Raw genomic sequence first — 9,947 nt, forward strand, 5'->3', positions numbered from 1 at the left:
TAATGGTGAAGTGAATGCAAAGAAGCTTGATAATTGGATTTGTCAGTTGGAGGTGTATTGTAGAATTTAGAACCTTCAAGAGGATGATATCAAAATTCAGCTGGCTTCATTGAGAATGGAGGGTGAAACACTCATTTGGTGGGAAGCAAGGACTCAAGACGAGATCAAAAAACATGGTAAGATCTCTATTACTTGGTCTGATTTCATTGCTACTATAAAAAGACAATTCTACCCTTTAGCTTATTGTTGGGTCTAAAATGTGGATGAAAATCAGAGTTCCATTTACTATCAACCCAGGAAAGTAAAACTTCGAGGAACATCCACCATATGTGGACTTAGAGACAAACTAAACTAAGCTAAGTGAAGAAATGCCAAAGCTCCCTTACAGGAGGTCTTTCATTGGGATCTCCAACACCTATTTAGTCATTTAACAAAATGAAATCTAAAGACATTGCGACAAGTGTAAGAAATATTAAATATTCCTTATAGGAGACTACTCATTAATATTTCTAATCATCTTAATTTTACAAACAAACATAAAATGAAAGCTTACCAAAACAAAAGTGTACTTGCTAGACAATGGGGACCCTTCCAAGGATTCACAAGCACATCAAAAGAGAAGTCAAATGTAGAAGATCAAAGAAACTCCATTTTGTTTATCATCAATTGCAAATTGCAACTATAAGTTCTACATTCCAAGAGGTTCTAAAATCTCCATTACAATGATTCTAAATTCTAACTTCTCATTACAAACTTATAAGATCCTAAGGTTCTAAATTCTAACTTCTCAATTCTAAATTCTAAATTCCAAATTACAAATGAAGGAGATAACACTCCTATTTATACAAAAGTTATGATAACAAACTCATAAATGTGGATCCACTATTCCCTCTTCAAATCCACATATCTCTCAACCAATGGTGACACATAACCCTATCCTCCATGATCTTCTCCATGAGGTCCATGATCTTATCCATGAGGTCCATGATCTCCTCAAATTCGAATTTGAACATAGAGTGCCACATAAGGGTGCCTTAGAAGCTTCCTTTGTACCTACACATGTCAACAAACTCATTCTAATTGTTAGGTATAAGTATATGGATATTATTTTCTAAAGTTCAACCACAAATTCTCTTGAAAATACTAAGAATTAATAATGTTTTGGAAAACACAAAGGTAACCCATATAATGATGAAAGTGAATCGGATGTGATGACATGGTGGTGGAATAGAGGTGAGAAAATGTGTGAATGGAGTGAAAGTGGATGTATTTTAAGGATAATTCTTAGGCCCAACATACCCCCAAACTGAAGATATTGCATGTCCTGATGCAATCTATTACATTACGTTTGATACTTGAGCTTTGGCTTAAACTTTGCATGATATCATTTACTTAACTTTTGCAAAGTGTGTTTGTTGAATTGCAACTTGGTTGGTTCTTGTGTTTCAACCATATTTTTTTTGTTGCATTCAAATTCAATGTATGATCTTTGCATAATGATAATGTGATTTTTATTGCAAATCATTTTTGTTGGAATGCATCATGGTTGGTTCTTGTGTAACAACCATGATTGTGTTGCATCCAATTAGCTTTTAAGTAATTTTTACAAAGCCATGTATACGCTCATGTAATAGTGCATATATTTTGAAGGTATGTGGGTTTCAGAATGTGATATATGAATATGGAAAAATATGAATGTGACAAAATTATGAATGTAAATGTATCCCCCCCCACAAACTGATGGTTTTGGCAATTTTATGAAATGAGGAAAGGAAGTTTTTTCCAAAAATTATCATTCTAGCTTTCAAGGAATTAAATGGTTAAAAGTTAGAAAATATCATACATAAACTTTCCCTTTCAAAAATGGATGAGAGTTGTGCATGTGTGGCTGCAAAATTCTAATCATAGTCTTCTTCACTTGGCTGTGAAAATGGTGTATGAAGTCGAAAAAAATGAATCTTTTACTGTTGTTGCATTTGCTGCTAAGTCTGTTATTGGATCTTCTGTTGAATGTTCGGAATCTGCTGTTGAATGCGGCTGAAAATGTATAAAGCTTGGAAGATATACAAAATTTAGAATTTACACCCCCCCCCCCATCCGGCCAACCTTATCTATTGACTTGTCCTCAAGTCATTTACATCAAAAATTGAAAAGTAATGAAAGTAAATCTGCTTCCTCTGCTACAAAATGATGGATCTTCAAGTCTTCAACACTCGTTGGCACAATTCTTGTCATGTGAATAAATGTTTCGATGTCAAACATAACAAGAAATTGTTAACTTAGTGGTCATTAATGGATTCCACTAGTCAACATGAGAGCTCCCATCTTTGATGTGGATGAGAGTCAAGATGCCCCTAACACATCTTTCTAAGTATGAATGAATTTGTTGTTGTCGAATACTTAGAAGATCTGATGAACAAGGGACATTGATGTATTCCCTTTGTTTATCGGCATGATAGCTTGCCCTTAAGGCATGCAATCTTCAAGGTGTTTTTAGAACAATATTTAGACTCAAGGAATATGGACTCAATGGTGTATGGAAGCAAGGTTTTATTTGCAAGGGTAGGAAAAATGAAACTAACAATGAATATGTAAAGTGGAACAAAAAGCCTGTAAATGAGCTCCGTTGCTTTTATTGGTGGGTTAGGATTGAAGAAAATGTAATGAAGTGTATGTGGGTAACGAGAAATGGATAATGCCTCTTACTGGAAAAAAGTGAATTATGGCATGCAAAATCTCAAAAATAGCAAATCTACTCATTAATTCTGGAATTTCTACTAAAATAGCTGAGTTTGACCAGCGTTGACCAGCCACCTTTCGAATTCAAGAGTGGATAGGTATTTCCCTATCCTTGGATATTTAGGAACAAACCCCAGATCTTCGAATTTGCTAATCTGTCATGCAACATGTAAAACCATTAAGCTATTATAGGGAGTTGCAAGAACTCGTAATTTTCTAGAAATTTCGTTTATGATCATGGACTTGTTCTTTATAATTTCTCATGGAATTAGACTTTTGAAGACCAATCGCCGGCACAATTTAATCTCCTTAATGATTAGTTGATCTCCCAAAACCTCCCAAGAAAAAAAAAAAACTTAGCATAAAGAACATAAGTGTGTTCAAGAAGAAATGGGCATTCCCTTCCTAATTCTTACACAAAAAATTGTATGCCAAAGTGAAACAGATTAAGGAAAATAAAAAGCGTAATTTTAGTTCAATTCATCATGTTGATAACAATCATTTTTAATAAATTTCCATGAAAAATAAATTAACTCCCTGTTTGTGTCTGAGGACTCATGGAATGTGCATGGAAAAAAGCTTATAAGAATGTGATATGTGTCATACACTATTCTCTCCATCATACTACTCAGCTTGGATGCATCGAGAAGAGATTTGGGGCTTGATTTGGACATATTTGTTGCAGCAAATGAAAGCCAGATTCCAACAGATGCTTGCTAGCTTGAAGAGCCTTCTCAAGCAAAATATGATTGAACATTGCTTTCACAACTGTTCCCAGAAAGCAGGGAAAACGCTCAGAGAACACAAGCCAAAGATGTCAAATACGAAAACAAGGCATAGTGGATTGTGTCGTATCTGAACTTGTGTATACAAACGGATTTTTTTTGGGTGCATTCAAGGTGTCCAATTATTCTGAAACAACCTGCAAATTGTTGGGTACCTTCACAATAATCGACAAAATTTGAGGGAATTTCTTCTAAAATTCTGGAGTTACACTGATACGATGATTCACAATTGTGAGTAATACTATTTTTGTTGGTTAGCTCAGGCGGACCGGAAATTACTGTAAAAATTAATCTTCTGTCCGCTGACGAACTTGGTCTCTTTTTATAAGCCCTCTCCGAAAGAATATTAGGATTGATCCATCTCCCAGCGTAATCCAGACGCCACCCCGTCGTGTCTTAGAATGTATTCCTCTAATTTTCGGACTAATTCTTTGGCTGCAGGAGAAGAAACGATGATATGACGTGCAACCAGTGTGATGAACCCGTCGTCGACAGCCTGGTCGATGAATGTTAACATAGAATTGTAGTAGCCTTCCATATTCAACAATCCGAACAACTTGTTGTGCCCATGTAAAGGCTGCAAGTTGTACGTGCAAGCACCTGCCCTGCCTGCCCACTTAAAAAAAAAATTCCATGCCAGGGGAGCATAGTTTCTCTTTCTATGAAGAACCTCTCAAACAAGTGATGGTTTTAGGCATTGGGGTTTCAGGAAGGAAGCCAAAGCGTTTTCCAGATTAGGACCCCAGCAAAACCTTTCTTCCAAGAACAGTGCACAAATCCGAGTCACATGATCCGACCAACGTGACACCATTGGTGAACGAGTGAATATGTAAAACCCTAAACACCAAACCCTTTGTCCCCAAGGTTGCCTCAACTGATTTGGCTACCGTGCAAAATTGAATAAAACGCTAAACCCTTTGTCGAGTTGGTATTTTTCCAAGGGATACACAATGAATTTGTTAGGCTTACCAATGGTTCAAATCCTATTTGGTATCACACGCAAGCCTCTGGCGACTTCGAACCTTAGAATCTATGCAATTTTTAGTCATGATCTCCCTTCCTCCTGTCAAAGTCGTGCTATATTTAGCTATTTTTGGTATCCAGACATATGCTTCTTCTTCCTGTGATTCCAGGAATATGATTTTGTTAAACCCAGTTTCTGTTTCTGTGGACAACAGATGCTTGTTTTACAACTGCGCTTCGAATTACTTGGAAAAGACATTTCAAATGGCCAAAAGCAGCTTGTTGTGCCCATGTTATGACTTCCAAGAGTTCCTCCAATGTCCCGTAACCTCCTGGAAGAGCAATGAATGCATCTGATTTGCGTGCCATTTCTGCCTTTCTTTCATGCATATCTCCTACATCTCTCACTTCTCCAACAGTTTCGCCCGTAAGCTCTGGACACATCAGTGTCTTGGGAACAACCCCCAACACATGGCCACCGCCATTATAGACCACATGCGACACGAGGCCCATGAGCCCCACACTTCCTCCATCATAAACCAAGTCCATGTTCCGCGAAACCTGGCGGATCACAAAATAAAGCTCAGAGATTAACTTTACTCGAGACACAGTACAATTGTGGGACAATAAAAGAAGCGAAAAAGACTAGAGTGGGATAGCCATGTTTAAGAAAGGTGTGCTTATAATGAAACGTTGCTTATACAGTGAAATAGAGCGTGGAGGCAATAGCCATGGTGGTGTAGCGCCCCAGGTATGCATCTGCAGTTATTGCTCGGAGAGAAGGTGTGAGATTGCATGAGGAATTGGCGCGATATTTTCCTTATTTTACTAACAGAAACCTGATTTTCCTCATGGATTTTCGAGGATTTATGAGATCTCCATTATTTTTGGGATTCGTTGTCATCTTGCAATCTTGATACCACTCTGAGTTGTAATTACAAGCGTTTATTCGCTGCCAACGAGTGATAGATCAGGCCAAGCAAAATGGTACTTGGTCCCTTCCTGAAAGTTGCGAATGGAGTGGATATACAGAGCCCTACCCTACGAAAAGCAGAAAATAATTTGTGTAGAGAAGCGTTGCTTCTCCAATTTTATTCACTTGACTCCATTTCTCCATGGCACTTGACTCCATTTCTTCATTGCGAGGGTATGAATATGATAAGTGCGACGAGCGTTTTTGCGAGGTTTTGACCTGTTGGGGGGTGAATGTGGACATTTACAGATGATCTTCTGCATGGCAATGGATGCCATTCTCAGTCAGTAATCTTTATGCTTCCAGGCTGAAGTTTGATTTGAAACTACGAAGAAAATAAAACGGTGTGGCAACCACCATGTCTACCTCAAAAGCGTGCTTTAATACTAAATGCAGAGCCGCAGTGACTGAGAAATGGAGAATTTGCAGAGCTCTGCGATTCATGCGGGTTTGTGTATGAGCAAATGAGATTATGTGAAACATTTCACTCAGATGATGCTGGCGGGAGGATATGCAGTACATGTCAAAAGCCTGTCCATTGTGGATGCATTGCTTCTGTCTATTCACTGACTTAATTAAATTTTATTCTTTTTTTTTTTTCTTTTTTTCTTTTTTTTAATGTAGGGATGATTTAAGAGGTCAAGAAGATGGTCTACAGTCTTTTGTAACACAGGTAGCTACCTTATCAGTGTTGCATCTCTCGCCGTTGTTTTGTTGTACTGTGGATGATTTTTATCACAAATTTCTTCTTTAAAGATATGACAAATTTCTTCCTTAAAGACTGACATTGAATTGTTGATATGCAGATTTGGCTTGTTTGAAGAAATGATCCCAGCACATATGCAGAGAAAGAAATCATATGCCAAGAAGTTTTATTCAGAGAAGTTTTAACACAATTATCAAATCACTAAACTACAGATTTAATTTTTAAATTTGAAATCGAAAATAAATGATTTTTTTTTTTGTAAAACGATTTCGATTCCTTATAATGCTGTAGTTTTAATTATTTGTGCAAATTCCTAACAAGAGATTTTTACTTAATTTCGAAAGTAAATCAATATATTTTATAATCTTTTTGATCGCTCGAAGCGCAGGAAGAGAGCATACTAACTTATATATATATATTATTTTTACGAGTTAGCATGGATGAAGTGGCTCACGTAAATTTATTCTTGAGAAATGTTGATGTTTTTTTATTATTTTTATTTTTTGAAAACAAGACTAAAAAAAAAAAACTCTATGAGATCTCGTTTTATTCTTCTAATCTATTCTATTTAACTTGAAAGATTTTTTTTTTTTATATAAGTGAAAGAATGCTTCTAGTGAAGCCATCTATGGACTAAGAATTCGAAAATTCTCACATCAAGATTTAAAATTTTTACCTTATGATTTGCAAACATGTGAGTAACCTGTCTTATTCTTGGAGTTGGTGCAAGGTTCTTTTGAAACCATTCTTTGATATTGTCCTTGCTCTCCAAGATGTACTTGTTCAACATCTTCAATTTTCTCATTCGTAGATGGATTAGTAAGAAATGGGGGGTTTAAAAAAATAAACTGAATTTGAAACTAACTAAGTATGAAAATAAAATTAAAAAATGCTCAAACTTGAACTTCGTTATGAAGATCCTGCTGTCACCAAGTTTCACAAGTTAGTCCATAAAAATAAATTGCAATAAAAATAACTTCCTAAGTCTATCTCCAAATGATCCTCCCCGGCAATGGCGCCAAAATGTTGGGTTTAAAATGCAGATGCAAATTAGAGTTCCATTTACTATCAACCCGGGAAAGTAAAACTTCGAGGAACATACACCATATGTGGACTTATAGACAAACTAAATTAAACTAGGTGAAGAAATGCCAAAGCTCCCTTACAGGAGGTCTTTCATTGGGATCTCCAACATCTATTTAGTCATTTAACAAAATGAAATCTAAAGACATTGCAACAAGTGTAAGAAATATTAAAGCTCCCTTACATGAGACTACTGATTAATATTTCTAATCATATTAATTTTACTAACAAACATAAAATTAAAGCTTACCAAAATATTTGCTATACAATGGGAGCCCTTCCAAGGATTCACAAGCGCATCAAAAGAGAAGTCAAATGTAGAAGATCAAATAAGCTCCATTTTATCTATCATCAATTGCAAATTGAAATTACAAGTTCTACATTCCAAGAGGTTTTAAAATCTCCATTACAATAATTCTAAATTCTAACTTCTCATTACAAACTTATAAGATCCTAAGGTTCTAAATTCTAACTTCTCAATTCTAAATTTTAAATTCCAAATTACAAATGAAGGAGATAACACTCCTATTTATACAAAAGTTATGATAACAAACTCATAAATGTGGATCCACTATTCCCTCTTCAGATCCACATATCTCTCAACCAATGGTGACACATAACCCTATATCCTCCATGATCTTTTCCATGGGGTTCATGATCTCCTCCATGAGGTCCATGATCTCCTCAAATTCGAATTTGAACATAGAGTGCCACATAAGGGTGCCTTAGAAGCTTCCTTTGTACCTACACATGTCAACAAACTCATTCTAATTTTTAGGTATAAGTATATGTATATTATTTTCTAAAGTTTAACCACAAATTCTCTTAAAAATACTAAGAATTAATAATGTTTTGGAAAACACAAAGGTAACCCATATAATGATGAAAGTGAAGCGAATGTGATGACATGGTGGTGGAATAGAGGTGAGAAAATGTGTGAATGGAGTGAAAGTGGATGTATTTAAAGGATAATTCGTAGGCCCAACACTCATATGAAAAAACCTATTATGAATTGGAAAAAATTCAGACAGTTATAAGGTCAAAATGTGCAAGAGTATACTTAGGAGTTTAGGTGAAGATCTCTTATGCTAGGAATAGACTTGCAGTCACAAGATACTTTGCTTAAATACATAGGAGGTTTGCATAGCTATCTTCGACACACCATTCTTATGTTTAATCCCACGAATCTTGATGAAGTCTGTTTTCAAGCTACACACCTCGAAGCAAGAGGGAAAAATGTACAAGAAGAAGCCATTCCAGAGTAGTGAAAAATGAAAGAAATCTAAAGGAAAGCAGAGGAAAAATGCTTATGTTAAGAAAGAAGAGGAGAAATCCGTGTGAAAGAATTGTTTCAAAGAGGGCCATGATGAAGAGAATTGTTGGAAGCTTCATCCTGAATTAAGACCAAAGAAATTTAACAATAAAGGGAAACAGAAGACAAACGATGTTGTACAACAAGACTTGGGTTCCGACTCAAGTGATGAAACAAAAATTGTAGCCACAGTCACTAAAGCAAAAGCCATGGCCAAAACAAGCAAAGAGAAAGTTGTGGCAAGCACCAACGCAACAAATAAATCCAACAATGCTTCAAATGAAGAAAACAGAATTGAGTTGTTCCGTATTAGAGTTATTTCCAAACACACCCTGATTGATACATTGTTTAACAATGGATCCCAGGGAAATTTAATTTCTACAAACTTGGTCAAGAAGTTGAATCTGCAAACCATGCATCATCATAAACCGTATATGTTGGGTTGGATAACCAAGGATACAAATCTTCAAGTCATAAGGAAATGTGTTTTTAGGTTTTCCATCATTGCTAATTTCGTTGATGAAGTCAAATTAAATGTAGTGTCGTTGGATATTTCTGGAATTGTGTTGGGAAGCCCATATCTGTATGACCGGAAAGGCGTTTTCCATAGATTTGAGAACAAATATCATTTGTTAAAAGATGGAGTGGAGTATATTGTGAGAGCCCATCATATAAAGCTTAATTTGTCTTTAGCAAGCGCAGGGCAAATGAAACGATTAGTCAATTCTAGCAAGAATCTCATGCTCCTTATGATCAAGCAGAAGAATGACACGGAGCGTGTATCCTTTGCAGGTTGTGACGTGAAGATGAAAGCCGAATTGGTTGATGTGGTTAATCAATATGGAGATGTATTTCAAGAACCAAAGGGATTTCCAACAAAAAAGGGAATTCAACATGAAATTCAGCTACGACAAGACTGTCCACTCCCAAATATCGGTATGTATCGAATGTCAATTCTGGAAAGTTTAGAAATTAAGAAACAAGTCCAGGAATTGTTAGATAAAGTTGTAATTCACCCCTCTACTTCACCATGTGGTTCACCAATTGTTTTGTTACCCAAGAAACATGGAACCTGCCGCATGTGTGTAGATTATCGATCTTTAAATAAAATTACCATAAAGAATCGATACCCACTGCCCAGAATAGATGATTTGCTAGATTAGTTGAAAAATTCAAAATATTTCACTAAATTAGACTTGAGAAGTAGATATCATCAAGTTAGAATAGTTGAGGAGGATATTTGGAAGATTGCTTTTAAAACCAAACATGGATTGTTTGAGTCGCTGGTTATGCCTTGCGGTCTTTGCAACGCTCCTACTACATTCATGAGAGTTATGAATGATGTTTTAAGATCATTTCTTGACAAGTTTGTAATTGTATATTTAG

At 35.9% G+C, this 9,947-nt stretch overlaps 1 pseudogene; it reads right to left on the bottom strand.

Moving 5' to 3' along the window:
* Positions 1–3,870: 3,870 nt before the first annotated feature.
* On the bottom strand, positions 3,871–5,043 carry LOC149208031 (cytokinin riboside 5'-monophosphate phosphoribohydrolase LOG1 pseudogene; annotated as a pseudogene).
* Between the last annotated feature and the right edge of the window lie 4,904 nt (positions 5,044–9,947).

This window comes from Pinus tabuliformis, chromosome 1_2 (assembly GCF_031772625.1).
Source record: "Pinus tabuliformis cultivar Carrire ecotype Pingquan chromosome 1_2, CPIR1, whole genome shotgun sequence".
In the NCBI taxonomy this organism is placed as follows: domain Eukaryota; kingdom Viridiplantae; phylum Streptophyta; class Pinopsida; order Pinales; family Pinaceae; genus Pinus; species Pinus tabuliformis.